The 18,693-nt window shown below is 40.8% G+C and overlaps 1 protein-coding gene across 9 annotated transcripts in view; it reads right to left on the reverse strand.

The window, feature by feature from the left end:
• The window catches only part of ptprsa (protein tyrosine phosphatase receptor type Sa), a 190,519-nt gene that overhangs the window by 138,252 nt on the left and 33,574 nt on the right, over positions 1-18,693 (reverse strand). For 6 of the 9 annotated variants that reach the window (XM_025053177.1, XM_017042368.2, XM_017042384.2 and 3 more), the window contains exon 2: positions 17,735-17,824. The gene's annotated coding sequence lies outside the window, so the exon portion shown is untranslated. Of the gene's footprint in view, positions 1-5,622; positions 6,087-17,734; positions 17,825-18,693 lie in introns of those variants that run through there. The other 3 variants (XM_025053199.1, XM_025053201.1, XM_025053202.1) reach the window with 3 other exon arrangements.

Genomic DNA, 18,693 nt, shown 5'->3' on the forward strand with positions numbered 1-18,693 from the left:
ACACCACTACACTCCCATTCACTAGCCCGCTTTCTTTTCCCCTCTCTATATCTCTCCTGCCCAGAGGCCCATGTTTCCCTGCTTGCATTACACACAATTACTTCCATCCATCAATTATCTGTCTACTCCTCTTTAGCTACCCCACTTCCTTTTTACCCCCTCCTCATTTATGACAGCCGCTTACAAGTTTCCTTGCACCCCCTGTTCCCCATCGCTCACTACCAACCACTTCATAATACCCAGCTCTCCCCCTCACCATACCAGATGTCCCCAAAGTTGAGGGGGTGTTCATGTGGAGAGGAGAGGAACAAAAGGCCTGGGTGGTGGTGAGTTTGGGGGACACAGGGTGTGTAGTCGACTGCAGGGTTGTTTGAACGGACCAAGCCATTTTGCCCTGGGCTCCCCATGTGCAAACCATAAGCACCATTGGATTACCAGGTTTTAGCCCACACATACACACACAAACAACTCACCGTAATAAAAAACATCTCACACTGAAGCAACAACCTGGAGGTAAAGCAGCTGTGTGGTGTGAATCATTCAGAACATGACTTGCATCTGCAACCTTACACAACACTGAATTGCAGGGAGGCAGGAACAGGCATCTTTTTTGCATAATAGAGAAATCTAATTATGTGATTATTTACTGAAGTAAAAAAAAACAAAATATGAGTTTGTGAACACATTTTGCTTTGTGGAAAGCTAACTGAGATTAACCTGAAAATAAGAAAAAATGTTTTTCTCAGAATATCAAAAATGTGATGTGGCTGGTTTGATGAGGCCGTTTTTTTTAATCATGTATGTTTTGTGTGTAAATGTCATTCAAGAGAACAACATGCTCAGATGGCGTGCAAAAATCAAATTGTTTTGGGAAGCAACTCCAATCTAACAAACCCTGCTCCCAAAGACAAAGTTCGTACAGACAGATCAACAGGCTAGTGTTGGCCAACTAACGGCCTGTGTGAGCAGCATTTAAATGATCTAACTGCAACCTGTTCAAACCCTTCAGGCATGAGAAAGAGGTTCCTTAGCTGCTCAGCAACCACGTGTCTACAACCGCACGGGGGTCAAACCGTCAGGGCAAAGGGCAGCCCTTCCTGCCAGACTTGGTTTGCGAATGCTAGTAGGAGGAGACAGACGCGCCGGGGGGAACCTCTGTACATCAATCTAGTAGAGACCAGCTGGTAATCACACTTAATATAGAAACAACCTAACAACAAGCATCAGGGGTTGTCCAGACAGGAGGCAGGAACAAAGAACCATCATCACTAGGTTGAAGAAGACGGTTTCAGGACCAGGGCAGGAGAGTGAATGAATGATTTTCCTGAAACTGTGTGCCACATGTTCTGTCTGTTCAAGTAGTCATTGTATTTTTGAAGGAGGCAAACTGGAGTGAAAGAGGGAGTGGCAAACATCAACACAAGGTCTACTCCTGCTCATCATCAAAACCAGATTACTGTCACTTTATCAGAAGGAGCTGAAATGAACCACCTTAATACAACCTGAAGGAACAAGGGATTAGAAAGCAGGCAGAGGAGGTGACAGTGAGGCTTTATCAGTGAGTGTGATGTGCAGGGATTACGGCATTTATATGCCACGTTCACATTTACACACAACAACAGGTACAAGCGCCAACAGACTACTTTTCCGTTGCACATCCTGATATTTTGAATCCAAATGGAACTTCAACCACTTCATCTTGGGTTCAAAATTACACATTCGAACAATTGCCTTGCCTGTGCAGAGTGTGCATGTTCTCACTGTGGGTTCTCCCATGTTCTGCCAGTGTGTGCCTGGGTTTTCTCCAGGTAATTTCATTAGGGGATGAGGTTGATTGCACACTCTAATGTGACCATAGGTACGGGTGTGTGTGAATGGTTGTGTGGCTATATGTGGCGCTGCAATGGACTGGCGAACTGTACCGTGCCGTTGCTCATTGATACCTAGGCTTGGCTCCAGCCTCCTCCCATGTCTATGGCAAATGAAATTTGAAGGAGAAACAAAATAGAAGTCAAAATTTAGCTGAACTAATCTGCAATTTTCATTTTTAGCAGCCGTTCTGAATTGCAAATGTCTTACGTGTTTGTGAAGACCCAGTATAAGACGGGGAAGTGTTTGAATGGTTCAAATGGTTTGATTGTCAGAGCCATTTCTCTCCTCCACCCAGCTCCATTTTGAACACAGCTACCAATTTTAGACCTAGGACAACCAGCGGGGGTTTCTGAGTGAGTGGTCAATAATTCCTCAGCCAGACACAAGTGTCATGTTTCTCCCCTCTTATTGCGAGGGTGAAAATGTAGTTTCATGGAGTGAAAATGACACACCAGGCTACAGAAGTTTAACCTTGACAACATTTCTAAATTGCCAAGATTGCAATGTAGAGATTGTTTTCTTTGACTGATGCTTGTTTTTCTTCTGACAAACACCGGGTACTGTTTCAAAGCCACCTTACAACAGAAATAGTACATATGTAAAATGAGGACAACATTTGCATTAATTGCATAATTACAGATGTTATAGTATAATGATGGTTTCATTACAGAACATCAAAGTATTATTCTTTTACTCTGAAGGACAAGTTCAGACTCAGACTGTGACAATACTGGTTAAAAACCCTGCAAGACATTGAAGGTGTTTCTGGGTCAGCTCCTTCAGCTGCTAGGGGCTTCCACAAATATATATACATACACAGTATATAGTAGTATACTGTATATATACAGTATTTTACTACTATACAGTATATAGTAGTAAAATAAATGTAAATAACACAGGGCGGCTTGACTCAGAATGAAAGACGAAGACACTTAAATAGACAACGTGTCTCCTTTCAGTCAGACTAATTGCACCTCATGCGGCTGGAGGAGTTCAGATTTAGCACTCTTAGCAAATTAAAATGACTAAACACGGTGCAAGAGCTCCACTTCCCACTGTACATTTCTCTTTCTTTCTGCAATAGCAGTCCCAGAGCATCTGTTATGAACTGTGTTGCATTGGGTTCATTGTAAGCCAATGGAAGGCACTTGATGGTTCCAAAAAGCACCAATTTGGAATTAAACTAAAACAAAAAAGTGGGTGTTTTAGAAACTATTGGCCAAAAAGCTAGCACAATGTAGATATTTGCTTAGTCATATTTTTCCCTTTATATTTAATTTATCTGATTGATACATCATTGCATTATTTAAACATTTAGGCCTGTAGTTATCGACTGCTTCTCCTCTTTGATCCTGCATGTTAAAAACAGAGCTAACGCACTGTTTTGGTAAAAGGAATAAAAGAAAACAGCACCATAAGTAATCACTCGAAAAGAAATTCATTTTCTAAACCCTGAGGAGGCCACTTTTCCAAGACCCTATGTTCCAGGGAGGGGGAAAAAAAATCGTATCATATCCGGGGCACAATTCAATTAACTTTTCTTCCAAGTAAAGGAAAACGAACTGTGAAAAGAAATCAAAGTTTTTTTAAAATAACTTCTTAAAAATCTTGTGCCCACACTCGTTTAACTACAACAGTTATGAGCTGGCCACAAATGTATCTCTCTCTTTTTTTTTTTTTTTAGAAAATGACTATAAATAAATAGCATAATTAAAATGAATGGCACCCTGCTGATGCTGGGGATTCTTCACCAAATGTGCCTGTCATTTCATCCTGGGTATTTTTTTAGCCTTTTGTCTCCCTCACTCTGTTATGTGACAGTGATCAGAGGTGATAAATTGTTCAATTAAAGCCACATTAAGAATCCAGAACACACTTGACGCACAGCCTCTTGGTATACGTGTTGTCCAATTACCCTGAAGAACACGACTCCTTCTTGCTGCTGACAATCAACATGTGACTTTCATCATAAGACAAATGAGATTATTTATACAACCTAGCAGGCTGATTAAATACTGAAATACAAGAGGAATAGGAAGGAGTCACAAAATAGGAAAAAAATGGAATTTCTATCTCAGCCATTAAGGAAGAAATTGTGTTAAGTGAAATCTGCGGAGAACACAATTCATATTTTATTCTCTAACTGATTGAAACAGAGTCACACAGACTTGTAATGGGCCCAGTAAACAACCATAACCCAACTCTGCTGTTGTTCTTCAGCAGGCCTCAGTGCAACAGACATATTTCAGACAGATTTCATGCAACTTTACAATGGTTGACCCTGACCTGTGAACTTTCTATATTTCAAGACACTTGAGTTACTTGTCTGAACACTGGGAACAAAAATACAAAAACAAACAGATGAGGCTCCAACAACCTTCTTCACCAGCAAAGAAAAGTACTACTAACCTTTTTCTGGTTTACAGTTGGTGTTTGGGGTGGGACGGTGGATGGAGAAAAAAACATTTGTTGGAACATAAGATTACAGTAAAATCCACTATATCTCAAATTTGGATGTAGTACTTTAGCTTTCCTCCTCACCCGAATAAACACAGTTTAACCGTGGCCTGGAGCTGTATTTAATCTGTACAACTCAGTCAGACAAAACTGACCTTTGAGTCAAGAAAATTGACCTTTGAGTCAAGAAATATAAACAACATAATTAAAAGAGGGGACTGTACACAGCCATTAAAATTAACTTATTGGAACTCTCTGGTGTAAATGGAAAACACAACAACAGTCAATCAATCACAGACTCAAACTGAAAAGGCTGCACAACTGCATAGATGAAATACTTGATTCAAACTACAAAACAGTTATAGACCAACAGACGGGTTATTAATACCATCCAAACACAACTCTGGATGTCTATCTATTTATACAAAAAAAGTTCTGGCGTGGTTGTGGTTGTGCATTTTTATCTTCTTTCATGTCAAACTTTTCAAAAGCTTTTTTTGACAAGAACACAAACCTGTGGAAAATAACTTACTGATGTTACATTTGACTGAGAAGTAAACCCTGTTGTATTGTGTAACTAACAAACTACTAGACCTACTTCAGGGTCTGTTTCTTATTAACGGTCCATGACTTGAAGCCTTCACTTCAAGTTTGTGCTCTCTTGAAATCTACATGCTACTACTAATACAAAAACTATTAGAAGAAGGAGAAAAATCTCACATGGCTCATGACATTGATAGTCAGTATTGTGATTTATTTTTTAATACTGGATGGATCTGTACAAGGTGCCTTTTGCAACTGAAAGGAATGAAACCTACAACCTTTCGCATGGCCGGGAATATTTTTCACTACAATTATGATTTTAGTGCTACTACTGTATAATAACATCTCAAACATCAACAACAAACACAATAACAAATGCTGGCTTTGCGGTCTCTGCTACAGGACTAACCTGGTAAATAATAGAGGTCCGATAAAAGCCGTTATTTCGGATACAGTTGTTTTGTTGAGTGTCTTCAATTGCAACGTTTTAAAACAGTCTTTCTTGAAGATAGGACAAATAAAGACTCTACTTTATGAGATCCCAACAGAACCTTTACCCCCCTCCCCCCGTTTCAGTCCTACAGAGTTCTACTTGGAAGAATACCGTGCACATAAAAAACGGTCCAACGACACAGAGGAGAGTTTTTTCTCTACCTATCTCCCTCAACTTCTATTCGTCTCTTCATGTCTGTCACTTCTTTTCTAAAGTCAAAGCCGGGGTTTTAAAAGAGAAAAGTTGCCGGTACTTACTTTAACGGCGTCAAAAAAAAAAAGGGTTTCAGAAAATACCCCCCACTTGTTTAAAAGGGGTAATTTCTAAAAGATCCTTATTTTCTGTGAATAAAAAAAAAAAAGAGTCGCGTTTTCCTTTCAGTAAATCTCTACCACACAGGGGTAGTTGCAGTGCATCTCCAGTCAGTAGGAAAAACCGCTATATTCCACTTTCTCCAGCGGTCACTTGTTAACGGCAGGAGCGAGTAAGAAATACTCCTCTATTATTCCCTCGCTGTGTTCGTATTCCCGTGTTACTCCAGATTACACTCTGCAAACCGGAGTTTCCACAGAAAAAAAATAAGAAATAAAAAAAAACATACAGTGATAATCCGTGCGCGACACCGCGCTGCGCGGATCACCCAATGTATATATATCACTTCACGGCTGTGTCTCGTTATCTCCGCTTCCCAGGTTTGGAATCTTTTCTTCCCAAATCCACCTCGCAGGGACTGGGGGTGGGGAGGTAGGAGTCAAATACCCCCCATTCTCCCTCCCCTTCTACAGCGGGGGGAGAAACACGCAGCCCTGTGCTGCGTTCATTGACGCTTCACAAACTTCATAGGCCCCCTTCTCCTGCGTCGTAAATCCAACCCCCGTGGTGTGTTCACGGACTTCTGCTCGGAAATTAAAGAGTTACCGTAGCAGGACTGTTATTTTATAAACGCGTGCTGCTGCAGTAGCAGAATAAAGTGGATGGCAGTTAGACTGCAATGATACTGGGACTTAGAAGAACAATTATTTTGATTTCGACATATATTTACTTGTCTTGCAAAGGAAATATAGTAGCCTCCAGCAAAAAGAAGTCAAAATAATTTGTTTTCTGTTTGTCAGTGATGTAAGTTTGTTGGTAAACAAGTACTATTTTATGAATATTATTCGCTTTTTTTGTGGTCCCTCTTCTGTGACCTGATGAGGTCTGCTTTTTCTTATTCCAATGTACTGAATTGGAAAAGAAATATGCTCAGTGTTCATAAATTGTTCCAAATTAATTGGTGAGTACAGTTAGATGGATACAGTAGATACAAATATAAATACAATAGTAAATAGATTGTTTTTATAAATAAAATTACCACTGAGTGTCTTTGATAAACTTAAAAGAAACAGAATGTTTTTACAAGTTTTTTTATAACATTTGCAAGAAAAGGTTTTAAGATCATTGGCCAATCATAATGCCTGTGGGTAGGACTTTAGATTCTGATTGGTCGGTAGGATTTGAATCTGAATGGCGACAGTTGGTGTTCACGTTTGTCTATTGTCACATCAATCAGTTGATTCACTGTCAGTGGCTTCAGAAAGGCAGGCAGCCAAATGTTGGCTTCCTACATCCTTGGCTCAGGTCTGTTAACTTTGCTTCTTTAAATTCTGTCTGTCTGTCTCTCTCTCTCTCTCTCTGTCTCTCTCATCCTCAGGAAAATGTCTGACTAAAGTATAGGAGATAAAAGTTAATGATGCCGACTAAGAAATTTACATTTCTTTAGTGTAGAAATGTATGAATGTATGGACACTAGAGCAGACAGTACTGGAGGATCTTTTTTTTTTAAACAAAAAAAAAAACTTGTTTGTCCTGTGTGTTGGCAGAAAGACCCTAAACCAACGGCAGTCCTCCACTGCTGTCTTTGTTTAGAAGCTAGCGTAGCATGTAACACACCATTACGAGATGCTAGTTGTGTGAGAGGGGGATGGCGCGGAGGATAATCAATTTAACTGGTGAGTAAAAACACACATTTATGTTCCACAGATTTCTCCCTTGGCCTTTAATTCACACTACAGCCCATTATTTAATCAGACTGGTAAATCCTCACATCAGGCGAGAGCACTCTCTCCTCCATTCCCCTCGTGGCGTGAGCCTTAACATGGTAAATTTCACTCGGGTAGACAAATGCGCATGTGGACGATGCTAGTGCTTTGCAAGGATAAAATGAGCACTTACTGCCTGACATGTACAATCCATAACAGAATAATGAGACTCATCCACAACAGAAGCTCTTCTCTGCCTTCCTGTGTTTTTTTTTTTTGTGTTTTTTCCTTAATTTTTTTTTTTCGAGTGTTCATAAACACCAAATTCAGAGAGTGGAAGATATGGGAAGTGCTTAAGGGAAAGTGTGCAATTGTTAGGGTCTTATTACTGTATCATGTAACGGCATGCACTATGTGGAAAAAATCCGACCAGTGAAGAATTAGATGGTGAGCATCACAGTCAGTGGTCGACTGGCACACACGTCAAATTAAAGTTGATTTTTATTATGGTTATGATTTATCCCATCCACAGGAAACTACTTTTTACCCCACATCTGCTTTAAATTAATGTGGTAATTAATTAGTGAAGATTAATCAGATTAAAGTTTTTTAACACATTTTAATGTATGGCCAGAATGACATGCACTGTTAAACCAGTAATTCCACCATCCATCCACAATCGTTGCTCTAATACACACACCATAGACATGCTGTTATTTGCACATGTTGCTGGAAAAAGGTTTTGTTTCAAGAAGCAGCTCGATCTTAAAATACCATCTTAACAACCACCATATAATGGTGGAGAACTTCAGGTCAGACAACCGGCTTGTGACAGACTAGCTTCACAGACAGCGGGGCAGTCAATACGGCGACAGCTGACACTCTGACTGACACAGTTGTGGACAAGGGGCCTCACCAAAGTTTTGAAAGCAACTCTCGACATACTGTATTGTACAATCCACTGTCAAGATGCACATGAATGATTAAAATCCACCAACTGAGTTATACCTTTGGCACATGAATGATTAAAATCCACCAACTTTGAGTTATACCTTTGCATATGAATAATTCCATCATTTGGTTTAGTCACAAATACCAGCTAGTGTAAAACATTAGCATCAGCATACAGGTACCTGCTGTTATTTTGCTTTCTGTTCCAATAATATACAAAAAACTTTGATATGGATTTGTCTGCATTAATCATGAGTAATCCACAGCTACCCTGTGATTAATCACATTGAAAATTATAATCCTTTGAAAGCCCAACTTAAAAAAAAGCAGAATATTATGATTCTTGACAGTTCTTTCCGTCAATGCACCATCACAAACATTATATACATTTCCTTGGCCACAGGAAAAAACTGTCAAATTTTAGACAGTAATCTAATCCGTTATGCATTTAAGGATCACAAGTAAAACAGGAAACTCTTCTCAGAACCAAACCCTGCTGTCTTTATGGTGTGATCTTTATATATCGGATAAAAGGAATACGATGAATAGTAGTTAATTACCCTGTCAAAATGCTGTGAAAACGTTTCACCGCTCATGTTCACATTCTCGTAACTATATACTCTTTTAAACATGTCAGAAATGCATCACTTCCTGACAAAATCGCAAACGACGCAGCAGGATGTAACAGGTGAGCCAACTTCAGACTGTCAAAGGTGAGAAAAATTTACTTAAGTTCTAGGGGTTTTTTTTGCCTTCAGTATGTCCCTGTCTGCTGCCTGACATTTAGAAAAGCCAAAGGCTCTTATCCCCGAGAAAAAAAAAAAAAAGTAATGCACTTGTCACCGTTGGCAAGTTGGAGTTGACCAGATTCTCACAAGTGCGTACAATTCTTCCTTTGTCCCTGTACTGTTATTTTTTAATTTAACAAAAGACAGCTATAAAAACAGGATGCCATGCCTTCTCTTATTGTCTGGCTGCTCCCCTCCTTTCATCTCTATCGCCCCAGGGGTTGAGACACAATCACCTCAGATAGTAGCGGGCCATCGCTCACTGTGTCCCTGGAGGCGACAGCCCACTTACTGCCAGCTCCCGATCAAATGAAGGACATTTCATCACTCCACTGAAAATACAATTAAAACACACACACAAGGCAGTTGGCGGCCCTCAAGAGCCACCCCACCACTGCAAGTTCAGACGCGGGGTCTGTGTCACCCTCTCAGATATTTACTCTCACTGTGATTGAGTATTTGTTAGCTGGACTAGGAAGTCCTGTTTGTTTCTTTAGTGCAAACAAGACCCTGGAAGAAAGTGCTCCGAGATGTTCTCTCAGGAAAACATCAGATGCCTTTGGACATGGGCTTTCAACTCTTTGTGAACGAGTACTGTGTATGTATGTATGTGCTCTGGGCCCAAAGCTTTGTTGTTTTACTTCCTGAGAGCAAAAAAATGGTAAAAAGCGTTGGGGTTTGCAGAGACGGTTGGTTCAGTGAATTCTCTGAATGCGGCCTGAGTGTACCCTCAGATCAGATACAGAGGAGGTATGAGGAGACATGTGGCTGCATTCTTGAGCATGCAAGAACACAGTCCATCCCCAGAAAAGATAAGAGACGGCTTCCTCAACTGATGTCCTCTGGACAGCTGTAGTGCAGTACTTCACAAGACACTGACGAATAGAATATAACGACTACTAAATTAATGTTTGGGGCACTGTTATGTGTACAGTGCCAAGGGAATATTTAAAAATATAGTATCTACTACAGAGCTGACACTGACACTAAGGTATTAAAAAAAAGTCTATTTTCCAACTCTCCAGGAGATGACAGCTCTTGGACAAGTGGAGGGAGGATGGTGAAACGTCTCCTTGAAACCAAGACAGTCCAGTTCCCTTCTACTTAATTGTTAAGTGCATTAAAAATAGCGATGGCAATATTTCTGATCTTTGCAGAATAGTTAGGTTTATGTAAGCTGACTTTTGTCAGCCCATTTTTTTGTCCACCCCCTCCTTGCCCCCACGCCCACTCCAATATAAAATAACATTTTATTAGAGCACCAGCATAAATTTGATGAGAACACTTAAAAAAAAAAGTGACACAAACATTTGTATTTTATAACAACATGAGACAAACCTGCACATATAGGTTCCTCCATTTCTCCGCTGATTTCGATTTTTTTGGGGGGGATGGGATTACCACTGTAAAATCTTTTGAATGTTTTTCTAAATTTAGGTCATAAAAATAAAATTGACTTGAATGAACACAAAAATAAGAAGCTAAAACTATCCATGCAAGCGGACGGGCTACAGTGAGAAGTACAACGTAGCTGGACCGCTAACCAAACCAAAGCATCACTCAGTTTAACCTTCAAGTTATCCAGTCACAGAAATAAAGTTTCACCTCATTAGTACTGAAATATCAGGCATACGAAGACGACAGACTGTCTCCATAAAGGACTCCAAAAACTAAAACAAACACACTCTACTTCATACACACACCGACACACACCGAGCAAACAGGAATCATGGCAGAATGACAGCTATTAGTGTGCAGCGATGCTGCCTCTTATCTCCCGCCTCGATAGAGATCTACAAAGAGCTTGAGAGAGATTATGAATTCATTACCTTGATTCACAAGTGAGCACAGCAACAGACGGGACTCCTGGAACGGATATGGGAGTGTGTTGTACGTACTACTGGGAGGGACAGGGATGGGAACACCGACAAATGACACGCTGTTGATAAAGAATTCATCAGTCATCGCTCTCGCTCCCCCTCTCTTTCTCTCTCTCTAGCAGGTTTTCAAGCTCAGTCATTCTCTTCGCTTTTAAAAGCAGGACATGGAGAAATTGAGCACTTGAAAAGAAACTGCACCAAATGAGGAGTTTGACACAATCATTTCAAGATAAGTCACAAGTCATACTGTGTGTGTGTTTATAGAGATCTTGAATAAAAAACCTAGCATTAGTCTCAACTGTGGCTCAGTGCAGCTAATGCTAAATTCTGGTCCCAAAGTTCTGGCTCATGAGTATATTCTCGGGTCAAAGCAGAGGTCACCGGGCACGGTTGGGGACCGTTCACCACTTATTGCAGGTCCACACTTAGAAAGACTAGCATTTACATTCACATCACACCTGTGGTCAATATAGAGTTCTCAATAAAGCTAATGCAAACTCAACACTTCTTCCTGTAAGGCGAGAGCATGAACCACCACGCCACCATTTGGTCCATAAAATTTAACATTCTTTGTCATTTATTCAAATTAAAAGTATTAGATATTAAGTTGCACAGACAGTGCTAAGTTCGACACACGGTGATCTAGGAAAAATAATTGGCCCGCCTTTTGAAACTAGACAGGGTTTTTTTGTACACCTACAGTCAACCAAAGTGTGCTAATCATTTATTTGACAGGGTCTGTCTTGGCAGGGAAAAAGAAACCTCCTCATTATTCGAATCTAATGATAGAATTTCTGTGAAAGAAACATTAATGTGTAAATATTGTAGTTTACGGTTGTTTGTATAAAGTAAAGTATTTCTTCAAACCAACTCCCTCTCCTTCCTGTCAGTGGGTGTATTTCCTACAGCTCTGTTGAAGCAGGTGAAAGAACAAAAACAAACCCAAGGATTTGGCAGCAAAACACAGAAGAGAGAGAGAGGGAGAGAGAGAGATGCAGAGGAAGAGGGAGTGTGTTGTGTCCGTGTTCAACTTTGTGCCTGAATTCTTTAAAATTGACGGATGCTGCCTTTTTCTCAGTGTCTGCTGCTGTAGCACAGCATTTCTGTATTTCCCAGTTGTATTGTATTTTTAAGTGTGATGAAGTGTTTATCCATGCCTTAAGGCGTATTTACATTTACATTGACTTACAACCGGCCCTTTAAGGTCAATATGATGCTGATGTGGCCCTTGATAAAAATGGTCAGTGACAAACTCTAATTAAACAACTGCTGTTAAACCCATTCATACATTTGAAATGTAAAAATATTGTCAATTTTAAAATGATCAACGGACAGAATTCATACATTTGAAATGTAAAAATATTGACCATGATGGTTTGTCAGATGTGAAAACCTAACTACCAACAGCGGTTTATTTAATGTTTAAATGTTGTCTGGTAATAAGCACTATTTCTCATACAGCACTATCTGTAGCGTGGTAATGAGCACTTTTACAAACAGGTAATTAACTCTAATGATACGGCAGCATATAAATCCATCTCTCAGCAGTGGAGGAAACACACCTCTTCATTAAGCGACCTTACTACAGCTACTGTATAGTGATTGATGTTATCTTAGGGTTCCTACGCAGTAGTATATCATTACTCTGTGTACACGTTCTGTCCCATGAATGAGGCCATTGTACGTGTGTTTGCCTGGGAGTGATTTCCCTTTGTGCACATGTGTAATTTCTCTGTGACCGTGCCGCAGCACGTGCCTCTTCTTCTGTGTCAGTGTAGTCAAAGCTCAGTACGTGTCTGCTTCTGAGCGCCTGCAATGCTTTTGGGTCACTGCGTGTGAGACGCTGCATGTAGGCATTTAAGTGTGCCGTTTAGTCAGCGTGTGTGTGTGTGTGAGGATTCAGAGGAGGGAGAGGGCCATCATGACCACAAGTGATGAGTGATGCCAGAGGTGGTTCAACTACCATCCTCTTTGCAGGCTTGCTGGCTCACTAATGGCCTCTGACGTGGGCTGGGTGAGCGACTCGCAGCCTCTCGGTGGGTCCTGCTCTTCCTTATTTGGTATCCAAGCTTGGGGGAGGGAGGTGGCTGGGCAGTGGACGGAGAGGGGGGAGCAGACACTCCATGTTTACATTCAAGATCAGGAGGTCGATGCACCAGAGTGCCATGGAGCAAACACAGATCACTCGAAGACAGTGAGAGAGCAGCAGAGTCATCTCTTTATGACTGCCAACTAAATAAAAGGCACACGTTCACCTTGGGATTTATGTTTGTGTACATTATTTAATGAGGGGAAAAAAAATCGATGTCTTCAGGTAATTTCCACACACAAAGACACCAACCTTCCCTTTCTGTCCTACTCTCTTGCACTGGAGACATCTGAGGGAAGACTATAAAGAGAAGAACCTAACGCCAACCGCCCTTGCAGTCGTGCTCATCCCTGCTCGACTGACTGTGTGCTCATCCACATGTCTGAGTTCCCTGGACAGTGTTTATGCTGTACCCTGTCCGGGACAGAATAGATTCACCCACACAGCATTGTGCTCTCATCCAGAACCTGAGAGGGACTGGCAAGCCTGAGCCGCGGTGCTATTCACTCTCACTCCTCTGGATTTGGCAGCATGGCCTGGAGCCATACAGCAATGACTGCAATAATAGAGCCAAGATAGCATCTCTCTATCCCACCCTGAAAATATACACAGTATATCCTTGTCTTTTTAGGACACATGGTTTGTTTTAAACATCAGTTTCCTAAGTGTTTCTTGCATGACTTTGCAAAACTGTGAGAAAAGAACAAGCAAAAACTTTTTTTTTCTATTCCTCCAAGTCCTGGAACGACCCGTGCTGACAAAAACACAAGAATTTGCTTTTAAGTACAGCGCCAATAGGTATTTTATCTTGCAACATCAAAGAAATGCCTAACGTAGTAACGAACGCATGAATGTAGCACATTTGTTCTTGTCAATTAACTTGTTTCTCTATGATGTATTTTACAGATCTTCTTATACAGTGAGCAGTAAGGACGCTGCTGTAAAGTGACGGCAGCTTGTGGGGAACATTATCCCGCCTGTCAGCCTCCCAGTGCCGCACTACGGATAACAGTCCTCGGTGAGAACACACTGCCTCTCGACACCAGCTGTAAAGATTAGCAGAGCTTTGTTTAATTGTACCGTCAACGTCCTGGGAGCCACTAAAAGGCTACTGCTCTCCTTTACATAGAGTTTTGCCTCTGATTCTCAGCCAACAGTTGCTGCAGACGGTTCGTTTAGATCGCAAGGACATAGGCAAGAAAAGTACTGAGGAACTTGGTCTTATGAGCTGAGACGAACCAAAACAAACGTAGTACATTTTACAAAGAAATCGATTTTTTTTTTGTAGTAGTAGTAGGCAAATACTCCTGGCTAATGTTTTGAAACAGGACATATTAAACTTAACTGTTATTTTTTTTGCAAACCTTTGCCCCTGATTCCCAACCACTGTCCCTTGGAAAATCATCTATTTTCACTTCGCTCTCGATTATCTAAATCAATTATTTACTTCCAAACTATTTATTTAATTCTAAAATTTGACTGTTCACTTTTTAGGGGCTGTGACTCATCCAAACAAACATTTAACAACAACAACAAAAAAGCATTAACATAAAGTTTTGTTTTTTCTCCTTTCATACACATCCATCTATTTTTATTGTGTTTGTTTACCGTCATTGGTAAAACCAAACACCCAGGGCTGATTATTTGTCAGAGAGTGAGACACACCGCTGCTGTATGAAGACAAATATTTATTTTTACCTTCAGTCTCATCAAAATGTGAGAAACGTCTCAGTTTCAGGCTCCAGCCTCATTTTTCGTCGGCGCAGTGTCATTACTGATGACAATTTAATAAGCAATATCTTTAGTCGTTTATTTTGATGTCACGTTAATGCACCATTTTTAGTTCTTATCTTTACATTACATGAACATTTTATGTGTTTATTCAGTATTTATATTCAGCCCTTTGTTCTTAAAGTTGTCCAAATTACAGGCTAACTGTTACGCCAGCTAATTTATTTACCGATTTTATTTGCTGTTTTTCTTGCTCATTTTTTTTATCGCAGCTGACTACCAGACTAAATTTTTATTCCTGTTCCGGCTAAAGTTGATTTGGATGATTCATACAAAGATAAGTGATGTGACTTCAGACAAATGGCATTTTAATTGCTTAGAAAGATGACGGCTTAAGTGTATTTTATGTTTAAATAAACTTTTTTCATAAGAGGAGGGATAAATCCTGGAAATGAGTATGAGAATTTAGCACATTCAGCGAGAAGAGTTTTAAAAAGCCATATCCTGTTGCTTGTGCATAATGACACACTGTCAGGAAATAAAAAGCCATCAGTGATAATGTGGACGCCTGGTTATCCTCCCTCAGTTTCTACCTGGGTGAGTTTACAGTGGTGATGCTCGATGCTGCTTCACCTCTCTCCAACATTTCTGTTTCAAATGACGTAGGTTACCGAGGCCCCTCTTTCACCGTGGCTCAGTATGCTAAGTACAGCTGTTCATATGAGGATGGCAGCCCCCGGCGGCAAGGTGAGAAGAGGCGGGCGTCCCTATTCCACATGGAGAGAGGTCTCCAATTCCTGCGTGTCGGCTGCTCCGCCAGCAGCACTAATGATCTCGTGATGATATGGAAATGAGAATTTTTTCACACCGTACACCGTGGCAGCGGAGTCAAGTATGGTTATTTCAGCTCAGAATTAACTCTGGGTGGTGAGTGAAACAGTAGAGGAGTGGTGGCTGCTGGTCCGAGAAACAAGAGGAGCTCATGTTAGGCCCGGTCATTTAAATATAACAGCTACCATATGTAATCTTAGTCTACTGCTTTACACATTGACTTCTTATTCCTGGCTGGAATTATTGGTGTATTTTTGGTTATTTTTACTGGAGTCGGTGAGTTGTTTTTCATCACTGCTTTACACATTGACTTCTTATTCCGGGCTGGAATTATTGGTGTATTGTTATTTTTGGTTATTTTTACTGTAGCCGGTGAGTTGTTTTTCATTGCAGTGTTTTGCAATAACAACAAAAGCTACAAGAGCTATCCAATTCAATTCTGTTTTATTTTATTCTATTCCGTATCACGTCAGGTCACTAAGCTCTTGCTAACTTCCAAACACTGCATAGAATTCACAACAAATGTTTCTATGCATTTCTAAAGGCCCTGTCATTAAAAATAATTGAACTCATTTTGTCCAATCATCACGCAGATGCTCATGTTCCAAGCCCACCCGATGCTGATCGACTGCCACTTCAACTTTTGTGTTGCATTTTGCTTCATTTATTCATCATCACCGAGCTCACTGAGCCTGATCAAAGCTGAGCCTCAACGGGGTTTAATACACTCTACTGCTGCAGGGATGTACAGGAAGAACATCACATCAGCTCTGTCATGAATAAATAAATGATTACATACTAACTAGCTGATCACATTTGAATGCTTGTATTAAAAAGGAAAGTAAAACAAAGTGTGTATATTTGATGATTTATATCTGTATTTATTTTAAAAACCACAGCTTGAGCCACTCAGGTCTATTGCTGTGCCTGACTCTACTGCAAATAATTTAATTTCTACATTTTCCCTTTGTCTCGTCTTGTCTTCGAATCTCTCGTTTCACCCGTGTCGTTTCAGTTTGTGTGGACACTGCACCAAAGTCCAGCCTACAAAGCTGATGATAGGTGATGATGGTCTGTGATAATAACTGTTTTCCCGATATCGTACTGTAGTCGTCTGCTTCCTCTGCTGCTTAGTTTACAGCCTGCCATCTCTAAACTGCATCCTGTCGAAGCCCCTGCTGCTGCTTTTATCTCATGATTATAACAACAACACGAAGAAGAGATAAGAAAACACAGGAAGTCATTTATTTGTCTGGAGTAGCAGGAAAAGTGTGGTAAAACTTTACTGGTCAGTTTTTTCCCCACTGAAACAGACCCTCAAAAATCTGTGTGTTCCTTTGAATAAAGTTCTCCCCACTGAAACAGACCCTCAAAAATCCCTCAGTGTGTTCCTTTGAATAAAGTTTACGCTGATTCAGACTATAATTAAACAAATCCCCTGTTCATCGCCAGGCCCTATAATTTACTGCTTTTTTCAAACAAACGAAGTGAAGTTATAATTTCAGACTGTAGGCTGAGCTGTTTTTACAGGTTGATTATAGTTGTACTTAATGCAGCAGCGACGGGCGACAAAATGTGCAGCAACAAAATCAGTGGTTGGGTTCGTGTGGCTGAGCTAGAGTAAACAATTATACTTTGTCGGAGAGCCAGAACTTTTCTGGATGAACACCTTGTGGGCTGGGCACTCAAAAAAATTACATTACATTACATTCATGTCTAACATTATTATTTGATGTTTATTTTGAAATCCAGTTGTGGGCCGCATTGGATGGATTTTGAGGGCCAGATTTAGCCCGCAGGCCACGAGTTGATGATCAAAGATTTATACCTTTAATTACCTCAAATGTCCATACAGATAATTATGATGGCAGCTCAGCCTGTTGTATGTGGAAACCATTGTCTAATTGCGTTTTATTTATTAGTAAATTAATTTAAATAAACACACTTACAATCTTTTTAGAAAATATCTGATCACTGATCACTCAGGATTATGTAAGTATTAAGACCTGTTCTGGAGAGCGCTGCTAAAACGACGTAGCGCTGTGCAGAGCTCTTCAGAAGGGGACGGGGAGTCTACTTACCGCTGGGTTGTTTTCAAGAACCTGTCACTTCATATCTTCTTTTTTTCTTTCTTCCTTCTTCTCTTCTCCTTCTTTATCAGTCACTGGTACCTGTAGAGAAGACGGTGAAATCAGGGGGAAGGGAGAGAGGAGAAGGAGAGGGAGAAAAGGAAGGAAAATGAAGGAGAAACATTAATGAAAGGAACTTTTAAATGAACTGCCTCCGTCAGTGTGATTCGACAAACGCTGACTCTCTCTCCCTATGTGTCTCTCTATCTCTTACCCTCTCTCTCTCTCTTTCTACTTGGCCTTTGTGACCACACAGGACGACGGTTCTCGGGCAAAGAGGAGGCTTGCCACTGATTGCCTGAGAGCAGTGAAGAGCAAATCTGCATGAAATCCCTCTTGGCTTTTTTGATTATTTTCATCCTCCACACCTTTAACGAGCTCCTCCATCTGAAACAGACCCACTGTTTCAGATGGATCGTATGTACGCATACGTTTGCAGACGAGAGTGTATGTGTGTGTGTGTGTGTGTGTCAATCTGTGAGTGTTCCTTTAACCATGTGTAAACCGTAAACAGATTCTTTTACGCCGGTACGCGACACCTCTTGGTCACATCTGGAGGCCGTGGCGTCTGCTGCCTCTCACGCTCACTCAATATTCAGTCAATAACCGCGGTCTGCAGCGGTGGGCTGCCGTGAATCCACCCTGAGGAGTTTCTACGGAGTTGCTGAGGAAGGTTATCTCCACTCAAAGGTCAGAGGAGCTCATCATTACCCAGCGTCCAGAGTCTCCTTCAAGATAACGATATTAATATCACGGCTGGAATGAGTGATAGCGCCGTGATCGATTAGTATGAACAGCCTGCAGAGGCCTGTGTTGGTGAGCGGACGCTGCGCGGCTTGATTAGATAATGTTAATAAATGGAGTTTTGTGCGAACAATTCTGAAAACTCATAACCATCACCTCACTGTTCT

Source organism: Cynoglossus semilaevis, chromosome 2, assembly GCF_000523025.1.
Source record: "Cynoglossus semilaevis isolate Cse_v1.0 chromosome 2, Cse_v1.0, whole genome shotgun sequence".
Lineage (NCBI taxonomy): Eukaryota > Metazoa > Chordata > Actinopteri > Pleuronectiformes > Cynoglossidae > Cynoglossus > Cynoglossus semilaevis.